The sequence below is a fragment of the Homalodisca vitripennis genome, chromosome 3, assembly GCF_021130785.1.
Source record: "Homalodisca vitripennis isolate AUS2020 chromosome 3, UT_GWSS_2.1, whole genome shotgun sequence".
Lineage (NCBI taxonomy): Eukaryota > Metazoa > Arthropoda > Insecta > Hemiptera > Cicadellidae > Homalodisca > Homalodisca vitripennis.
In genome coordinates, this window is record NC_060209.1 from 16,706,827 (window position 1) to 16,722,457 (window position 15,631).

Here is a 15,631-nt window from a genome sequence, read left to right on the forward strand (position 1 = left end):
AGGAGTGGTGTACGAGGTCTGCCTCTAAAATGGCTTGGATCATATCTTAGTGACAGAGAGCAGTGTGTGCAGATCTCGGGTGCCTTATCCTCAAAAGCAAAGAATCACCCATGGAGTCCCGCAGGGATCTATCCTTGGGCCAGTTCTTTTTCTGCTTTACGTAAACGATCTGAACCCATCGATCCAGAATGGAAAGGTGGTTCCAGTATGCTGACGACACGACTCTCTGTGTTAAAGCCAAAACACTTCAAAACTTGGAAATAATTACTTTTTCTGAGTTGAATTCCTGTATTCAATTTTTTTTTCTGAAATAAACCTGAAAACAAATGAATCAAAATCAAATTTCATGACATTTTCGCTAAGCAAACGAGAATCTGAAACAAGGCCTTCAGTATTTGTGGATGATCTCCCGCTCGATGAAACGGAAATCCACAAAATTCCTAGGAATGTTCCTAGATCGAGGACTAACCTGGGACGTTCACGTGGATCATGTCTGTGCCAAGGTTGCATCGGGCATCTTTGCCCTTCGCAATTTGGCAAAGCACTGCCCTTATTACGGTATTAAAAAACGGCCCTATTATGGTTTAATTTATCCCCACTTGGGATATGGGAATCAGACTTTGGGGCAGTTGTGCACAGCACAAGCTGGAGCGAGTCTTCAGGCTCCAAAAAAAAGCCGTAAGAGTAATTTTGAATTTAAAACAATAGAGAGTCGTGTAGAAGCGCGTTTAGGGAGCTGGATTTCTGACTTTGCCCTGTCTCTACATTCTCGAGGTGATCCTCTACTCCGTGTCAAGGTGTGCTTTGGTTAGGGGACGGGATGTTCACCAACACGGGACGAGAGGCAGGGACAACTTGCGCGTCCAACAGCACAGGACAAATGCGTTCAGAAATTTACCATCCAGGTTGGTGTCAGAATTGATCAATAGTCTCCCTGAACACAATCAAACTACAAAATGGAAAACATTTCAAAACTCAGTTGAAAACTCTTTTAATTTCGAGGGCATTTTACTCAGTTGGTGAGTTTTATGATGGGTCGCTGGGATGATTAAAACCTAAAATTCTCAAAGACCATAAAAACAAATAAATTTGCCGGGCCTGGTAAATCGTGTGAAAGAGGCGTGAGTGACACAATGTATGTCTGAATGGTGTATTGTCAGTGTGAATGATTAGGTTAGGTAGGACGATTGTGATACAATGTGTGCATTGTCTGTTCACAATAAAGTTTATTATTATTATTATTATTATTATTATTAAATTTTTCACTACACGATCACTTGAACAATTTTTCTTCACGGAAAAAAAACACTTAAGTACATCAATAGCTTCTTTTGAATCTTTCGTTGACAGTTCAGGTCGATCATCTCCGCCCTTCTTAGCATTCTTCATCATCTTCAGCTGCTTCATCTTCTTGAGGATTTGAGGGTTGAGCAGAAACCATTATATCTTCATCCGTTAGATCTCCACATACTGCTACATCATCACTGAAGTCAACCAATTCTTTAAACTCTTTCTTAGCTCCCACTACTTCGCTATCTTTGCTCCAGTCCTGAAGAGGGATGGGTGGAGGGCATCAGCTGTGATTTCATGTCGAGACACGCGTTTGAGTCACTGTTTGTTTTGGAAACTATGTACTATAGAGGTCGAGAGCGTAAAATATTCGTGTTTTTATCCAATTACTATGTTGTATTTAGAGGTGTTTTTAACAATGAGTGTTACGAAAGTTTCAAAGGGATTTGAAAAAATCGTCTTATCGAGAAATACGTTTTATTCATGTTCGTACTTATGAAGACTGTATTTGCATAGAAATAATTATACAGTTTGCGAATATCACACCACGTACACATTATTATACACAAAAAACCTTTACCTTAACTGAAATGTTTTCCAACACAAAAGCGGAGGTCTACTGGGAAGAAAATGGGAATTTCTTATCCACAACTAGTTTTACCGGTGTAGTTGGTTTGTTCTCTAAAATGTATTGATTTGAAGTATCATCTTTTCATTGGTCTACTTAAAGTTTTTTAGTTCTCCACAATTCCCAATTTGTACAGAGGGTAATCTAAAATTCCCCTTCAGATCAATACCTAGGCATGTTATATTACTCCTAAAATGATCTGAAAAACTTTCTATCATTCAAAAGTTGGACACGGAGACGGATTAAGCTGTCTTGTTACAAACTGAGAGATACCATTCAACTGTAAGAGGTGACTTACAGTCCGTGTAGTTCTGTTCCAAATACCGGCGATGGCTGCACCCGCGGCTTACAATGTGCTAACCGAATGTGCACCAGTAAAAATTGTATCCGGCTGACAAAATACTACTGGAGGCTAAAGTGCCATGTTGTTCCTCAAGCAACAATCATGAGGTTTCCAAGAACAGACTTGGCCATCCGATCTTCTCATGGCGACCAAGTATTGCTGAAGGCTGAAATGCCGTATTGCACCTCAAGCAACAGCATGAGGTTCCCAAGGGCAGACTTGGCTATCCGACCCTCTCATGGTGACCAAGTATTGCTGAAGGCTGAAATGCCATGTTGTTCCTCAAGCAACAATCATGAGGTTTCCAAGAACAGACTTGGCCATCCGATCCTCTCATGGCGACCAAATATTGCTGAAGGCTGAAGTGCGGTATTGTTCCTCAAGCAACAGCATGAGGTTTCCCAAGGGCAGACTTGGCTATCCGATCCTCTCATGGCGACCAAGTATTGCTGAAGGCTAAAGTGCCGTATTGCTCCTCAAGCAACAAGCATGAGGTTTCCAAGGGTAGACTTAGCCATCCGACCCTTTCATGGCGACCAAGTATTGCTGAAGGCTGAAGTGCCGTATTGCTCCTCAAGCAAAAGCATGAGGTTTCCAAGGGCGACTGGATCGATACTGCCAGGCCCGTCTAGCGTGTAATGACTTAATTATTGTTTATCGTGTCGAGAACAGCAGATTGCCCGGCACAAACAATTTTACACAACACCATTCTCTAGTCTGACATTTTGTGAACGAAACTGTCTTTATCAGACGTAATGCCGAATTAGTGTCCAAACATCAGATAATCCTTGCAGTATGTAATTTTTACACTTTTATTTCAAAACCCATACGGATTAACTCTATTTTCATGCAAAAGTTAACTTGGCAGTTTGAGTTTTTCACGAATTAGCATCACTTAGGTCCGTTATTTTGGGATGTATTGCGCTAATGCAAAACAAACTATTTCCGAAATATTAAGTACATTGAACGAAAATAGGAAAGATATTGCAATTTGCGAATTTAATCATATTTAATACGGATTTATCAGATACAACGAAATTGTGCAATACAAATCGCTAAACAAACTCACTTTTATGCCCCTAGAAGGATGAACAATTTAAATGTGTGCTAAGACACTTCAAGAGAAATATCATAGTCTTTTTTTAATTTAAAAAAACCCAAGTCTTAGTGGAATGAACATTTAGAAATGAAAGTACGCATGGAGTTTAAGGTCAAAGATTAAGTAATGCCACACCCGTGTAATCAGCCCATCGTAATAGCGGTGCATGAAAAAATTAACTTTTTGCACACAAACCTGAATCTTCAAGTGAACACTTAGGGACACGAGAGTTTTGAATGTCACTAATTTGAGACTTATTCGGCAAAAAGTTCTGCGGAGTATACGTTTTACAGACTTACTTTTCCATTTATTGCGAGTGTAGCGCTTTGATCGCCAAGCGAAATGTGAAATGCGGACAAAGTCAAAGCGGCCTAGAGGTCCGTTCTGAGAGGAATGAATGAGGGGAGGGAAGACGTTAGCGAGGGTCTCCTTGACTCTCTTTCTCCACACCACTTCAACTTACTCCCCATTCCGAACTCACATCTGACTTCTCTCCAGTACACCTTCTTAGTGTAATTTGAATTGGTAATTTAAGTAACGGTATGAATGTAATATTCTGAAATAACCTTCGGCACACTTAAATTTTAAAGTAAATGGAACGTGCATACCATGCTGAAATATTTATACGTAATTCTACCTGATGTACTTAGTTTGCCCACGCGAACCTGATCTTAACAAATAATCTTTGCACATATTCCGCTATTTGACCTATGCATAAAGAAATGTTGCATGCAAATTAATTTGTATAAAGACAACACGGAGTTCGATAATAGTGCTTGCCCCCCCCCCCCCATAGGATTTGGCTGAGCGTTAGTGAAGCACAACTGTGCGCCGGATATTTCGAGAACAAATTGAGCTGTAGAGTTTGTTAAGCAAGAAACTACGTTTCTATACAGAAAAGACAGAGTTTACTGGAGCGTGTTCTTACATTGTAATTGGCTGAGCGTTAGTGAAGCACAACTGTGCGCGGAATAATTTCGAAAAGAAATTTAGGTGTCGAATTTGTTAAGCAAGAAACTACGTTTCTATACAGAAAAGACAGAGTTTGATGGAGCGTGTTCCTCCATTGGAATTGGCTGAGCGTTAGTGAAGCACAACTGTGCGCGGATAATTTCGAGAAAAATTTAGGTATCGAATTTGTTAAGCAAGAAACTACGTTTCTATACAGAAAAGACAGAGTTTGATGGAGCGTGTTCCTCCATTGGAATTGGCTGAGCGTTAGTGAAGCACAACTGTGCGCGGATAATTTCGAGAAAAATTTAGGTATCGAATTTGTTAAGCAAGAAACTACGTTTCTATACAGAAAAGACAGAGTTTTGATGGAGCGTGGTCCTCTATTGGGAATTGGCTGAGCGTTAGTGAAGCACAACTGTGCGCGGAATATTTCGAGAAAAATTTAGGTATTGAATTTGTTAAGCAAGAAACTACATTTCTATACAGAAAAGACAGAGTTTGATGGAGCGTGTTCCTCTATTGGAATTGGCTGAGCGTTAGTGAAGCACAACTGTGCGCGGAATATTTCGAGAAAAATTTAGGTATTGAATTTGTTAAGCAAGAAACTACATTTCTATACAGAAAAGACAGAGTTTGATGGAGCGTGTTCCTCTATTGGAATTGGCTGAGCGTTAGTGAAGCCCTACTGTGCACGGATAATTTCGAGAAAAATTTAGGTATTGAATTTGTTAAGCAAGAAACTACATTTCTATACAGAAAAGACAGAGTTTGATGGAGCGTGTTCCTCTATTGGAATTGGCTGAGCGTTAGTGAAGCCCTACTGTGCGCGGATAATTTCGAAAAGAAAAATTTAGGTATTGAATTTGTTAAGCAAGAAACTACATTTCTATACAGAAAAGACAGAGTTTGATGGAGCGTGTTCCTCCATTGGAATTGGCTGAGCGTTAGTGAAGCACAACTGTGCGCGGAATAATTTCGAGAAAAATTTAGGTATTGAATTTGTTAAGCAAGAAACTACATTTCTATACAGAAAAGACAGAGTTTGACGGAGCGTGTTCCTCCATTGTAATTGGCTGAGTGTGTTAGTGAAAGCACAACTGTGCGCGGAATTTCGTTTCGAGAAAAAATTTAGGTATTGAATTTGTTAAGCAAGAAACTACATTTCTATACAGAAAAGACAGAGTTTCGATGGAGCGTGTTCCTCTATTGGAATTGGCTGAGCGTTAGTGAAGCACAACTGTGCGCGGAATATTTCGAGAAAAATTTAGGTATTGAATTTGTTAAGCAAGAAAACTACATTTCTATACAGAAAAGACAGAGTTTGATGGAGCGTGTTCCTCTATTGGAATTGGCTGAGCGTTAGTGAAGCCCTACTGTGCACGGATAATTTCGAGACAAATTTAGGTATCGAATTTGTTAAGCAAGAAACTACATTTCTATACAGAAAAGACAGAGTTTTATTGATCGTGGTCCTCCTTGGGAATTGGCTGAGCGTTATGAAGCCCTACTGTGCGCGGATAATTTCGAGACAAATTTAGGTATCGAATTTGTTAAGCAAGAAACTACATTTCTATACAGAAAAGACAGAGTTTTATTGATCGTGGTCCTCCTTGGGAATTGGCTGAGCGTTAATGAAGCCCTACTGTGCGCGGATAATTTCGAGAAAAACTTTAGGTATTGAATTTGTTAAGCAAGAAACTAACATTTCTATACAGAAAAGACAGAGTTTTGATGGAGCGTGTTCCTCCATTGTAATTGGCTAAGCGTTAATGAAGCCCTACTGTGCGCGGATAATTTCGAGACAAATTTAGGTATCGAATTTGTTAAGCAAGAAACTACATTTCTATACAGAAAAGACAGAGTTTTATTGAGCGTGTGTCCTCCTTGGGAATTGGCTGAGCGTTAATGAAGCCCTACTGTGCGCGGATAATTTCGAGAAAACTTTAGGTATTGAATTTGTTAAGCAAGAAACTACATTTCTATACAGAAAAGACAGAGTTTGATGGAGCGTGTTCCTCCATTGGAATTGGGCTGAGCGTTAGTGAAGCCCTACTGTGCGCGGATAATTTCGAGAAAAATTTAGGCATTGAATTTGTTAAGCAAGAAACTACATTTCTATACAGAAAGGACAGAGTTTTGATGATCGTGGTTCCTCCTTGGGAATTGGCTGAGCGTTAATTGAAGCCCTACTGTGCGCGGATAATTTCGAGAAAAAACTTTAGGTATTGAATTTGTTAAGCAAGAAAAACTACATTTCTATACAGAAAAGACAGAGTTTTATTGATTGTGGTCCTCCTTGGGAATTGGCTGAACGTTAGTGAAGCCCTATTGTGCGCGGATAATTTCGAGAAAAATTTAGGTATTGAATTTGTTAAGCAAGAAACTACATTTCTATACAGAAAAGACAGGAGTTTTATTGATTGTGGTCTTCTTGGGAATTGGCTGAACGTTAGTGAAGCCCTATTGTGCGCGGATAATTTCGAGAAAACATTTAGGTATTGAATTTGTTAAGCAAGAAACTACATTTCTATACAGAAAAGACAGAGTTTTATTGATTGTGGTCCTCCTTGGGAATTGGCTGAACGTTAGTGAAGCCCTATTGTGCGCGGATAATTTCGAGAAAACTTTAGGTATTGAATTTGTTAAGCAAGAAACTACATTTCTATACAGAAAAGACAGAGTTTTATTGATTGTGGTCCTCCTTGGGAATTGGCTGAACGTTAGTGAAGCCCTATTGTGCGCGGATAATTTCGAGAAAACTTTAGGTATTGAATTTGTTAAGCAAGAAAACTACATTTCTATACAGAAAAGGACAGAGTTTTATTGATTGTGGTCCTCCTTGGGAATTGGCTGAACGTTAGTGAAGCCCTATTGTGCGCGGATAATTTCGAGAAAAACTTTAGGTATTGAATTTGTTAAGCAAGAAACTACATTTCTATACAGAAAAGACAGAGTTTTTATTGATTGTGGTCCTCCTTGGGAATTGGCTGAACGTTAGTGAAGCCCTATTGTGCGCGGATAATTTCGAGAAAGACTTTAGGTATAGAATTTGTTAAGCAAGAAACTACATTTTCTATACAGAAAAGACAGAGTTTTATTGATTGTGGTCCTCCTTGGAATTGGCTGAGCGTTAATGAAGCCCTACTGTGCGCGGATAATTTCGAGAAAAATTTAGGTATAGAATTTGTTAAGCAAGAAACTACATTTCTATACAGAAAAGACAGAGTTTTATTGATTGTGGTCCTCCTTGGGAATTGGCTGAACGTTAGTGAAGCCCTATTGTGCGCGGATAATTTCGAGAAAAACTTTAGGTATAGAATTTGTTAAGCAAGAAACTACATTTCTATACAGAAAAGACAGAGTTTTATTGATTGTGGTCCTCCTTGGGAATTGGCTGAGCGTTAATGAAGCCCTATTGTGCGCGGATAATTTCGAGAAAAATTTAGGTATAGAATTTGTTAAGCAAGAAACTACATTTCTATACAGAAAAGACAGAGTTTTATTGATTGTGGTCCTCCTTGGGAATTGGCTGAGCGTTTAATGAAGCCCTACTGTGCGCGGATAATTTCGAGAAAAATTTAGGGTATAGAATTTGTTAAGCAAGAAACTACATTTCTATACAGAAAAGACAGAGTTTTGATGGAGCGTGTTCCTCCATTGTAATTGGCTGAGCGTTAATGAAGCCCTACTGTGCGCGGATAAATTTCGAGAAAACTTTAGGTATTGAATTTGTTAAGCAAGAAACTACATTTCTATACAGAAAAGACAGAGTTTTTATTGATTGTGGTCCTTCCTTGGGAATTGGCTGAGCGTTAATGAAGCCCTATTGTGCGCGGATAATTTCGAGAAAAATTTAGGTATAGAATTTGTTAAGCAAGAAACTACATTTCTATACAGAAAAGACAGAGTTTGATGGAGCGTGTTCCTCCATTGTAATTGGCCCCCTGAGCGTTAATGAAGCCCTACTGTGCGCGGATAATTTCGAGACAAATTTAGGTATCGAATTTGTTAAGCAAGAAACTACATTTCTATACAGAAAAGACAGAGTTTGATGGGGCGTGTTCCTCCATTGTAATTGGCTGAGCGTTAATGAAGCCCTACTGTGCGCGGATAATTTCGAGACAAATTTAGGTATCGAATTTGTTAAGCAAGAAACTACATTTCTATACAGAAAAGACAGAGTTTTATTGATCGTGGTCCTCCTTGGGAATTGGCTGAGTGTTAATGAAGCCCTACTGTGCGCGGATAATTTCGAGAAAAACTTTAGGTATTGAATTTGTTAAGCAAGAAACTACATTTCTATACAGAAAAGACAGAGTTTGATGGAGTATGTGTGCCTCCATTGTAATTGGCTGAGTGTTAGTGAAGCACAACTGTGCGCGGATAATTTCGAAAAGAAATTTAGGTATCGAATTTGTTAAGCAAGAAACTACATTTCTATACAGAAAACACATAGTTTGACGGAGCGTGTTCCTCCATTGTAATTGGCTGAGTGTTAGTGAAGCACAACTGTGAGCGGAATATTTCGAAAAGAAATTCAGGTATCGACTTTTTTAAGCAAGAAACTACGTTTCTATACAGAAAAGACAGAGTTTTATGGAGTATGTGTTCCTCCATTGGAATTGGCTGAGCTTCAGTGTTATCTAACCTTCTGCAACATATGCCGAACAAAAATGATTGTGCTATACTTAAACAATTACATATTTTGCAATCACTCAATGTACTATTAAAATTCTTCTAACCCGTTTGCCTCCTTTGTACATCCGTTTCCCGCAGAATATCTAAAGAACACATTAAATTATAGATTTTAAATTTTGCATGAAGCCTTTTACGAAATACGTAATTTTGTTGTAAAAATCAAACAATATATTTTCTCAAGTGGAGCGATGACGTGGAAATGAATGTAAACGCTCCCTTCTATATAATTGATTATATTACGTTTCTCTCAGGTGTGGTTGTCATTATGATACCAACATTTTTACAACTACCACCAAATTACCAAATTTACAACTACAACTCTTATAATAGTTTAATATAATGTAAAAAACATTATTTATGCAAGGTTAGTTACTTTTTTTTAGGAGAGGCCGATCCCTTTTAAGCCTTATTCTGTCCGTCCTCATGGACCACTGGCCTGTGCGAGGATCTTATCAAACAGAATAAGGGGGAGTGTCGATACAGTACAAGGTCGATGGTACTGATAAAAAGTGCAACGGTCACAGACAGGATTTGAACCCGCGCTATCTCTAACTCCGACCCAAAGTCCAACGACTTAGACCGCTCAGCCATCCGCACTCCCGATTTATTTGAGAAACATAACTACGCTATTAGGTTTGATAATACATAAACTCACGCCGAGTCAATCGTTTTGGGGAAAATTTCGTCTATCCTCAAAACCTAGCATTCCAAGATCAAAACAATAAAAAGAACAACAACAAAAATAATTTTGTGTTGTGAGTATTCACACCAAACTGTAATTCCTTTAAGACTAACAACTGCGAATACTTACGGTTTTCAAATTTTCCATTAATTGACAAAACAACGAATTTTCCGAAAATTTTACTTCTGAGTTTAAATACAAAGGCTCAATGTACAATTATGCTACAATCAAACGTGTCCAAATTTGTAATCGGAAAATCCCTCAAATATAATGGACTAACGGTGGCGTGGTTCTGGACGCAGAACAAATGTGGACATCATTATTTCTGTACCTGTATCTGTTCTGTATTAGTTTAAGGCACGTTCCGCGATGATTTACGTACGCGGGTAGCAGTTCATTGAATATGAGGAACTCGTAGTTTACTGTCAGTTATAACGCTGTATATGAGCGCGTACACTGTCGTACACACCGTGTAGCGTACATGTTTAACAATAGGAAACAGACGATACCAACCTCGCAGGAGCAGATTCGGCTCTCGTGTTGTGGTCTAGGTAGGGGAAACAGGCCATTATTACCACAAATTAGAATAGATTTGCTACAAACCGAGTTCGTTTACCCTGTTAAACGCAGCTGAATTTAAACAGATTTCAATATTGTACTTTAACAATTTATTTTAATTATTAATATTCAAAATCCATCGACTAACATTTATTCATTTACAAAAAAAATATGAGACAAAGTCACCTCTTACTAGTTAAATTCAATGACATAGTACTTACTTAGATGTAGGAACCTAGCTTATACAGTGTGAGTTAGAAGTATATATACTCAGTTTAATTTTTGATGGATAAAGATGGAGGGATGGGACTCGGAACATCTTTCTAGGAAATAGAAATGAACTTTTTAGTCACTTTTGTAACTTTGCCCATTTCCCCAAAATGAGACTTTTTTGGGGAGGAAGGGCTAAATCATCATTTGAAAGGTATTGATAAAAGAAGAAGAACAGTGGAAACCAGAGCTTTTTACCTCAACCCAAGTACAAAATGGCAGCTCATTGAAATAAATTAATTTTAAATCATGGATGGATCCTGCTCAACCTTCAATGGACAAAGATTAAACAATTAAACTCAGAATATCCCTCTGGGAAACAAAAGCGAACCATTTCCCCAAAATAGGCTTATTGGGGGGCAGTTAAATTTTTTAAAGTGACAATGACGTTACAATTACGTTAAGCAATAAAACTGCTAAAACTGACTACCTGTGTTTTTATATCAGATGTTCAAACTGCTGTCCCAAGACAGGTTGACAATGTCCAAGCCTGTTTTATAAATTTAAAACGACACGCTGTATGGATTCAGAAGCAGCGGGATGTTTTGAATTTCCGCTACTATTCTGTCCCTAAGGTCATTAATGCACTCGGGTTTCGTTTTATAGACGTTGTTTTTAATGTAACCCCACACAAAGTGGTCAAGTGGAAATAGATCTGGCGATCTAGGTGGCCACTCGATACTTCCTCTTCTGCCTATCCAACGATTTGGAAAAGAAAAGATCACAGAATGCAATGTTGTTTAATCTAATTTATTATTATCAATGTTCCGCATCATTATTTCACCAAACTCTACACGACGATCAAAATCGTCCTCCTTAGCTCAGAACTAAACGAATTTTGTACGATTTATAACCACTGTCATGTAACACTTTACAAACATCAGTCTGAGATATGCCCAATATTTTAGAAACATTACTTGTTGAGACATGAGGATCTTCCACAACAGACTGTAAAACGTCAAGTGACAATGCTTCGTTTGCAGCCGACTGGTCGTCCAGGTTTGGACTGGTCTTAAACATTGCCCGTTTCCTGGAAACGTTGGACTGTTTTTTGAACTCCTTATTTAGATACGGGGTTTCGATTGGGATGTGTCATTAAGTAAATTCCTTACTTCATCATAAGATCTCACCCGGTCTCCGTAGCCTCGCATCATCAGGGTCATAATACGCTCTTGTTCACTTAAAAACTCCATTTCAACGAAAAATACCACAAAACACGTCTTAATTTAATTCAATAAACAAACAGAAACCGAACACGATACTGGACTTCCTGAAAACTGATAAGATAAGATAAGGAAGGCCTGCCCTGCAGCAGGTAATAACTGTAAAACAGGTTTGAGTTTGTAAGGAAAGTTGTTGTCAATTAAAGTTATTTTACCTTCTGGATGCGGATCGTCAATTAACTTCAATGGGCTGCCATTTTTTACCGGGTTGGGATGAAAGGCTCTAGATTTCACTTTCTTCTTCTTTTTAAGGCCTTTTAAATGAGGTGTCACTTAATGGGTCACATGACCAATAGGGACAAATTGACTAAAAAAGTCCACTTACATTTGCTAGAATGTTCCACCCCTCCATCTTTATCCACAAAAAACTGAACAGAGTGTATCCGTACTTTCAACTCACACTGTATATTATTTCGAGCAGCTTTTATTTTCAAATCTATAAGAACAAATATTATTGATAATTAGATCGAACTAGTGCTCTAAGATTTTAATTTAGTAAGGTACAAAACAAAACTTTTTTTATTTGATTTTATTTTTATTAGGCGTTTATAACGTTTTACATCCTAATAATACGATTGATATATCAGCTATAACTATACTGATGACACTTTTACACAAGAAAGGATAACATAATTAACTATACTGATGACACTTTTAAACAAGAGAGGATAACATAAATAAACTGTACTGATGACACTTTTACACAAGAGAGGATAACACAATTAACTATACTGATGACACTTTTACACAAGAGAGGATAACATAATTAACTATACTGATGACACTTTTACACAAGAGAGGATAACACAATTAACTATACTGATGACACTTTTACACAAGAGAGGATAACATAATTAACTATACTGATGACACTTTTACACAAGAGAGGATAACATAATTAACTATACTGATGACACTTTTACACAAGAGAGGATAACACAATTAACTATACTGATGACACTTTTACACAAGAGAGGATAACACAATTAACTATACTGATGACACTTTTACACAAGAGAGGATACCACAATTAACTGTACTGATGACACTTTTACACAAGAGAGGATAACACAATTAACTGTACTGATGACACTTTTACACAGAGAGGATAACACAATTAACTGTACTGATGACACTTTTACACAAGAGACACAATTGTACTGATGATGAGGACTTAACACACAAGAGAGGATAAAGACTGATGACACTTTTACACAAGAGAGGATAACATAATAATTGGACCATTTTAAATCGTCGTCTTGCTCATTTATTGTTTTGCGAATCAGTACCTGCTCACTTCTTTAGGTTCTCAACTAAAAACAATAAGGTTAATAAAACAAACAAAAAAGAAACATTGGTCGAGCTTACCAAACTCGAAACTAAAAACAAAAATTTTACGACACGTCAAAACAAGTGAGCCCTTTACATGGAACATCTCTTAACAGTGGGTAAAACCTTAACTTTTCAAGTTTCAAAACACAAATACATAAAACCAAAATTTACCTTTCAAGCTCACATATGCATGCTGCAATACAACTGCAACAGTTCGAAATCTTTATCAGGTTATGTATTATTGGTCTGGTAAAGGTAGTCTACAGCTTAGTTAAATACGTTAGGTACGCTTGTGTTCGTCAAGCGCCCAATACCGAAGTTATTACCCAATAAAAAGAGGGGTCCAATTCAGTGGAAGCAAAGGAATGTAAACCCTTTCAATTTTGTGAAACGTGTTGTAATTAGATAAATATATCTGAGAACAACAATGTTGTACTACTCTGTATGCGAATTTAAGTAGGACATGAACAAACTAGATGTATTTTGATAAATGTTCCATCTAAAAAAATATATCATAATAAACACCAACACTTTCGTACAGTAAATATCTCTGTTATTCACCTCACAACTTGTTTATATCGTAACAAATTTCATACAATTTATAATCAAGACTGTTAAAACAGTTATACTTTTAGAGCCAGATATATTTGTCTAATAACTAGTTAGGTCTTAGTAAGGCAAATTAACTAAACAAAGCTATAAAGCTGCAACTCAAATATGTACGTGTGCGGATTTTAAAACAAAAACACACAAACTCTAAACCAGTAAAGGCGATGTTCTTGGAGGATGTTATATATTTACTTTGATCCGCAGAATCAAATCTTAAAATGTCTCCAGAGAATTCGAACACACTGTAAATATGGTAAAACACACAAGAGTCCACGCCAAGTCTGCATTTGTATTTGCACAGAAGTTTGCGGATCATCCACAGAAATCGCTACTTAGACTGGGTTTTCCCCGTTAAAAAGATTTGTCTTTCCTGTTGAATGTTGATTATTTTGTTGTAACAGTGTTAAACAGCCTGACACGGTAAAAGAGTGAGCACAATGTTGCCAGATCGCTAAGTATAGTTTGTTTTTCTAAAAAAGATCCCTGACGGAGCCGGGTCCTGGCGACCTCTCTCACCCGTTAACATTTAACTTGAAACGTCCACCACATTAAATTATACACCTGTATAACACAAACAAGATTCTTTTTACTATTTGGGCAGTACCCACACATGTATTGAAGCGAAAGAAAAACATTTTTTGTATTTTTTTGGATTGTCATTACCAAAAATATGGAGAAAAACACACGTTTTCTGTTTAAAATTTAAACTTTCTCCGCTTTACCTCCTTATTATTAAAACAATAACAATAACAAATTCTTTTACGACACTTGTACGTCTCTTAAAGAACGACGCATGATTAAGTTTTTGTACACCCTTACCAAATAGGTTATTAGCTATTTGTTTATTTTATTAGCTATGTTTTTGGTTACAACAATCCACATAAACACAACAAATATTTTTCTTTCCCTTTAATATATGGATAAAAAAATATAAAATATAAAAATATAATATATAAAAATATTTACGAGGTAATATAGGTGTATATTTTAATGTGGTAGACGTTTGAAGTGAGATGTGTAGCGTGTGAGAGAGGTCGCCGGGACCTGGCTACGTCAGGGATCTTCTTTGGAAAAAACAAACTGTAATGTGTCAATTCGGATGAACGTCTCTCAATCGCAAAGACTTTAGAAATGGGTTTAAAATAGATCTTTATTCTACACTGCCATAAAATAAAACATGAACACTACGCAAACGCCACACTAATAATTATATTACTTATGCCATAAATAATTGTTTGTTTGAAGTTTGTTTTTTACGATGGAACGATTTTGAAGAAAGATAACCTTGATTGTAACTATCTGTTAGGTTAGTTATTCATTTGAAGAAAGATAACCTTGATTGTAACTATCTGTTAGGTTAGTTATTCACCTGAAGAAGAGATCAGATTACAAATCTCGAAACTTAGTGTACTGATTTTTTTGTACCACTGAACGAAGGCAATCCGGTTTCCTTTACTTTGTCTACGAGTATTGTGTGTTTTAAATTATTCCATTAATTTCTTTCGATAATCCCGGAACTTATTTTTTGAATCACTAAACGATGACAAATGTTCAGAAAAATCCTGTCTCTTTCATAAATAATATATCAAGATATGTAGAATGTTATTAAAAAATAAATAAATAAATAACAATAGCACAAGGTCACTTTATTTCTTTCCTGCTAGTTATCTACAACCTGAATGACGTCACCAACAATTATTATACACATCTGCAGTTCGACTTACAACGAACACTGATAATATCTGAAAGAATAATAAGTTTAATGCGATTTTACAATTGGTGACAGTGCTAGGATTGTGATTGTATAGAGGATTCCGAATTATTACGCCATTTCGGTACACAGTTTTGTATCGTACGCCATTCTAGGTATTTTACAAAACGTGGTTTTTAATTTGGTCAGTGAATTATTCCGGAATTTCCTCGTTGCAAATACTAAACATCCGTA

The 15,631-nt window shown here is 37.0% G+C and overlaps 1 protein-coding gene and 1 long non-coding RNA gene across 2 annotated transcripts in view; one reads left to right on the top strand and one right to left on the bottom strand.

Annotated features, from left to right (window-relative positions):
• LOC124356640 (DNA repair protein XRCC2-like) overlaps window positions 1-15,631 on the top strand; it is a 183,090-nt gene that overhangs the window by 150,765 nt on the left and 16,694 nt on the right. The gene's annotated exons all lie outside the window — the stretch shown is intronic.
• LOC124356641 overlaps window positions 1-15,631 on the bottom strand; it is a 59,467-nt gene that overhangs the window by 43,409 nt on the left and 427 nt on the right. The gene's annotated exons all lie outside the window — the stretch shown is intronic.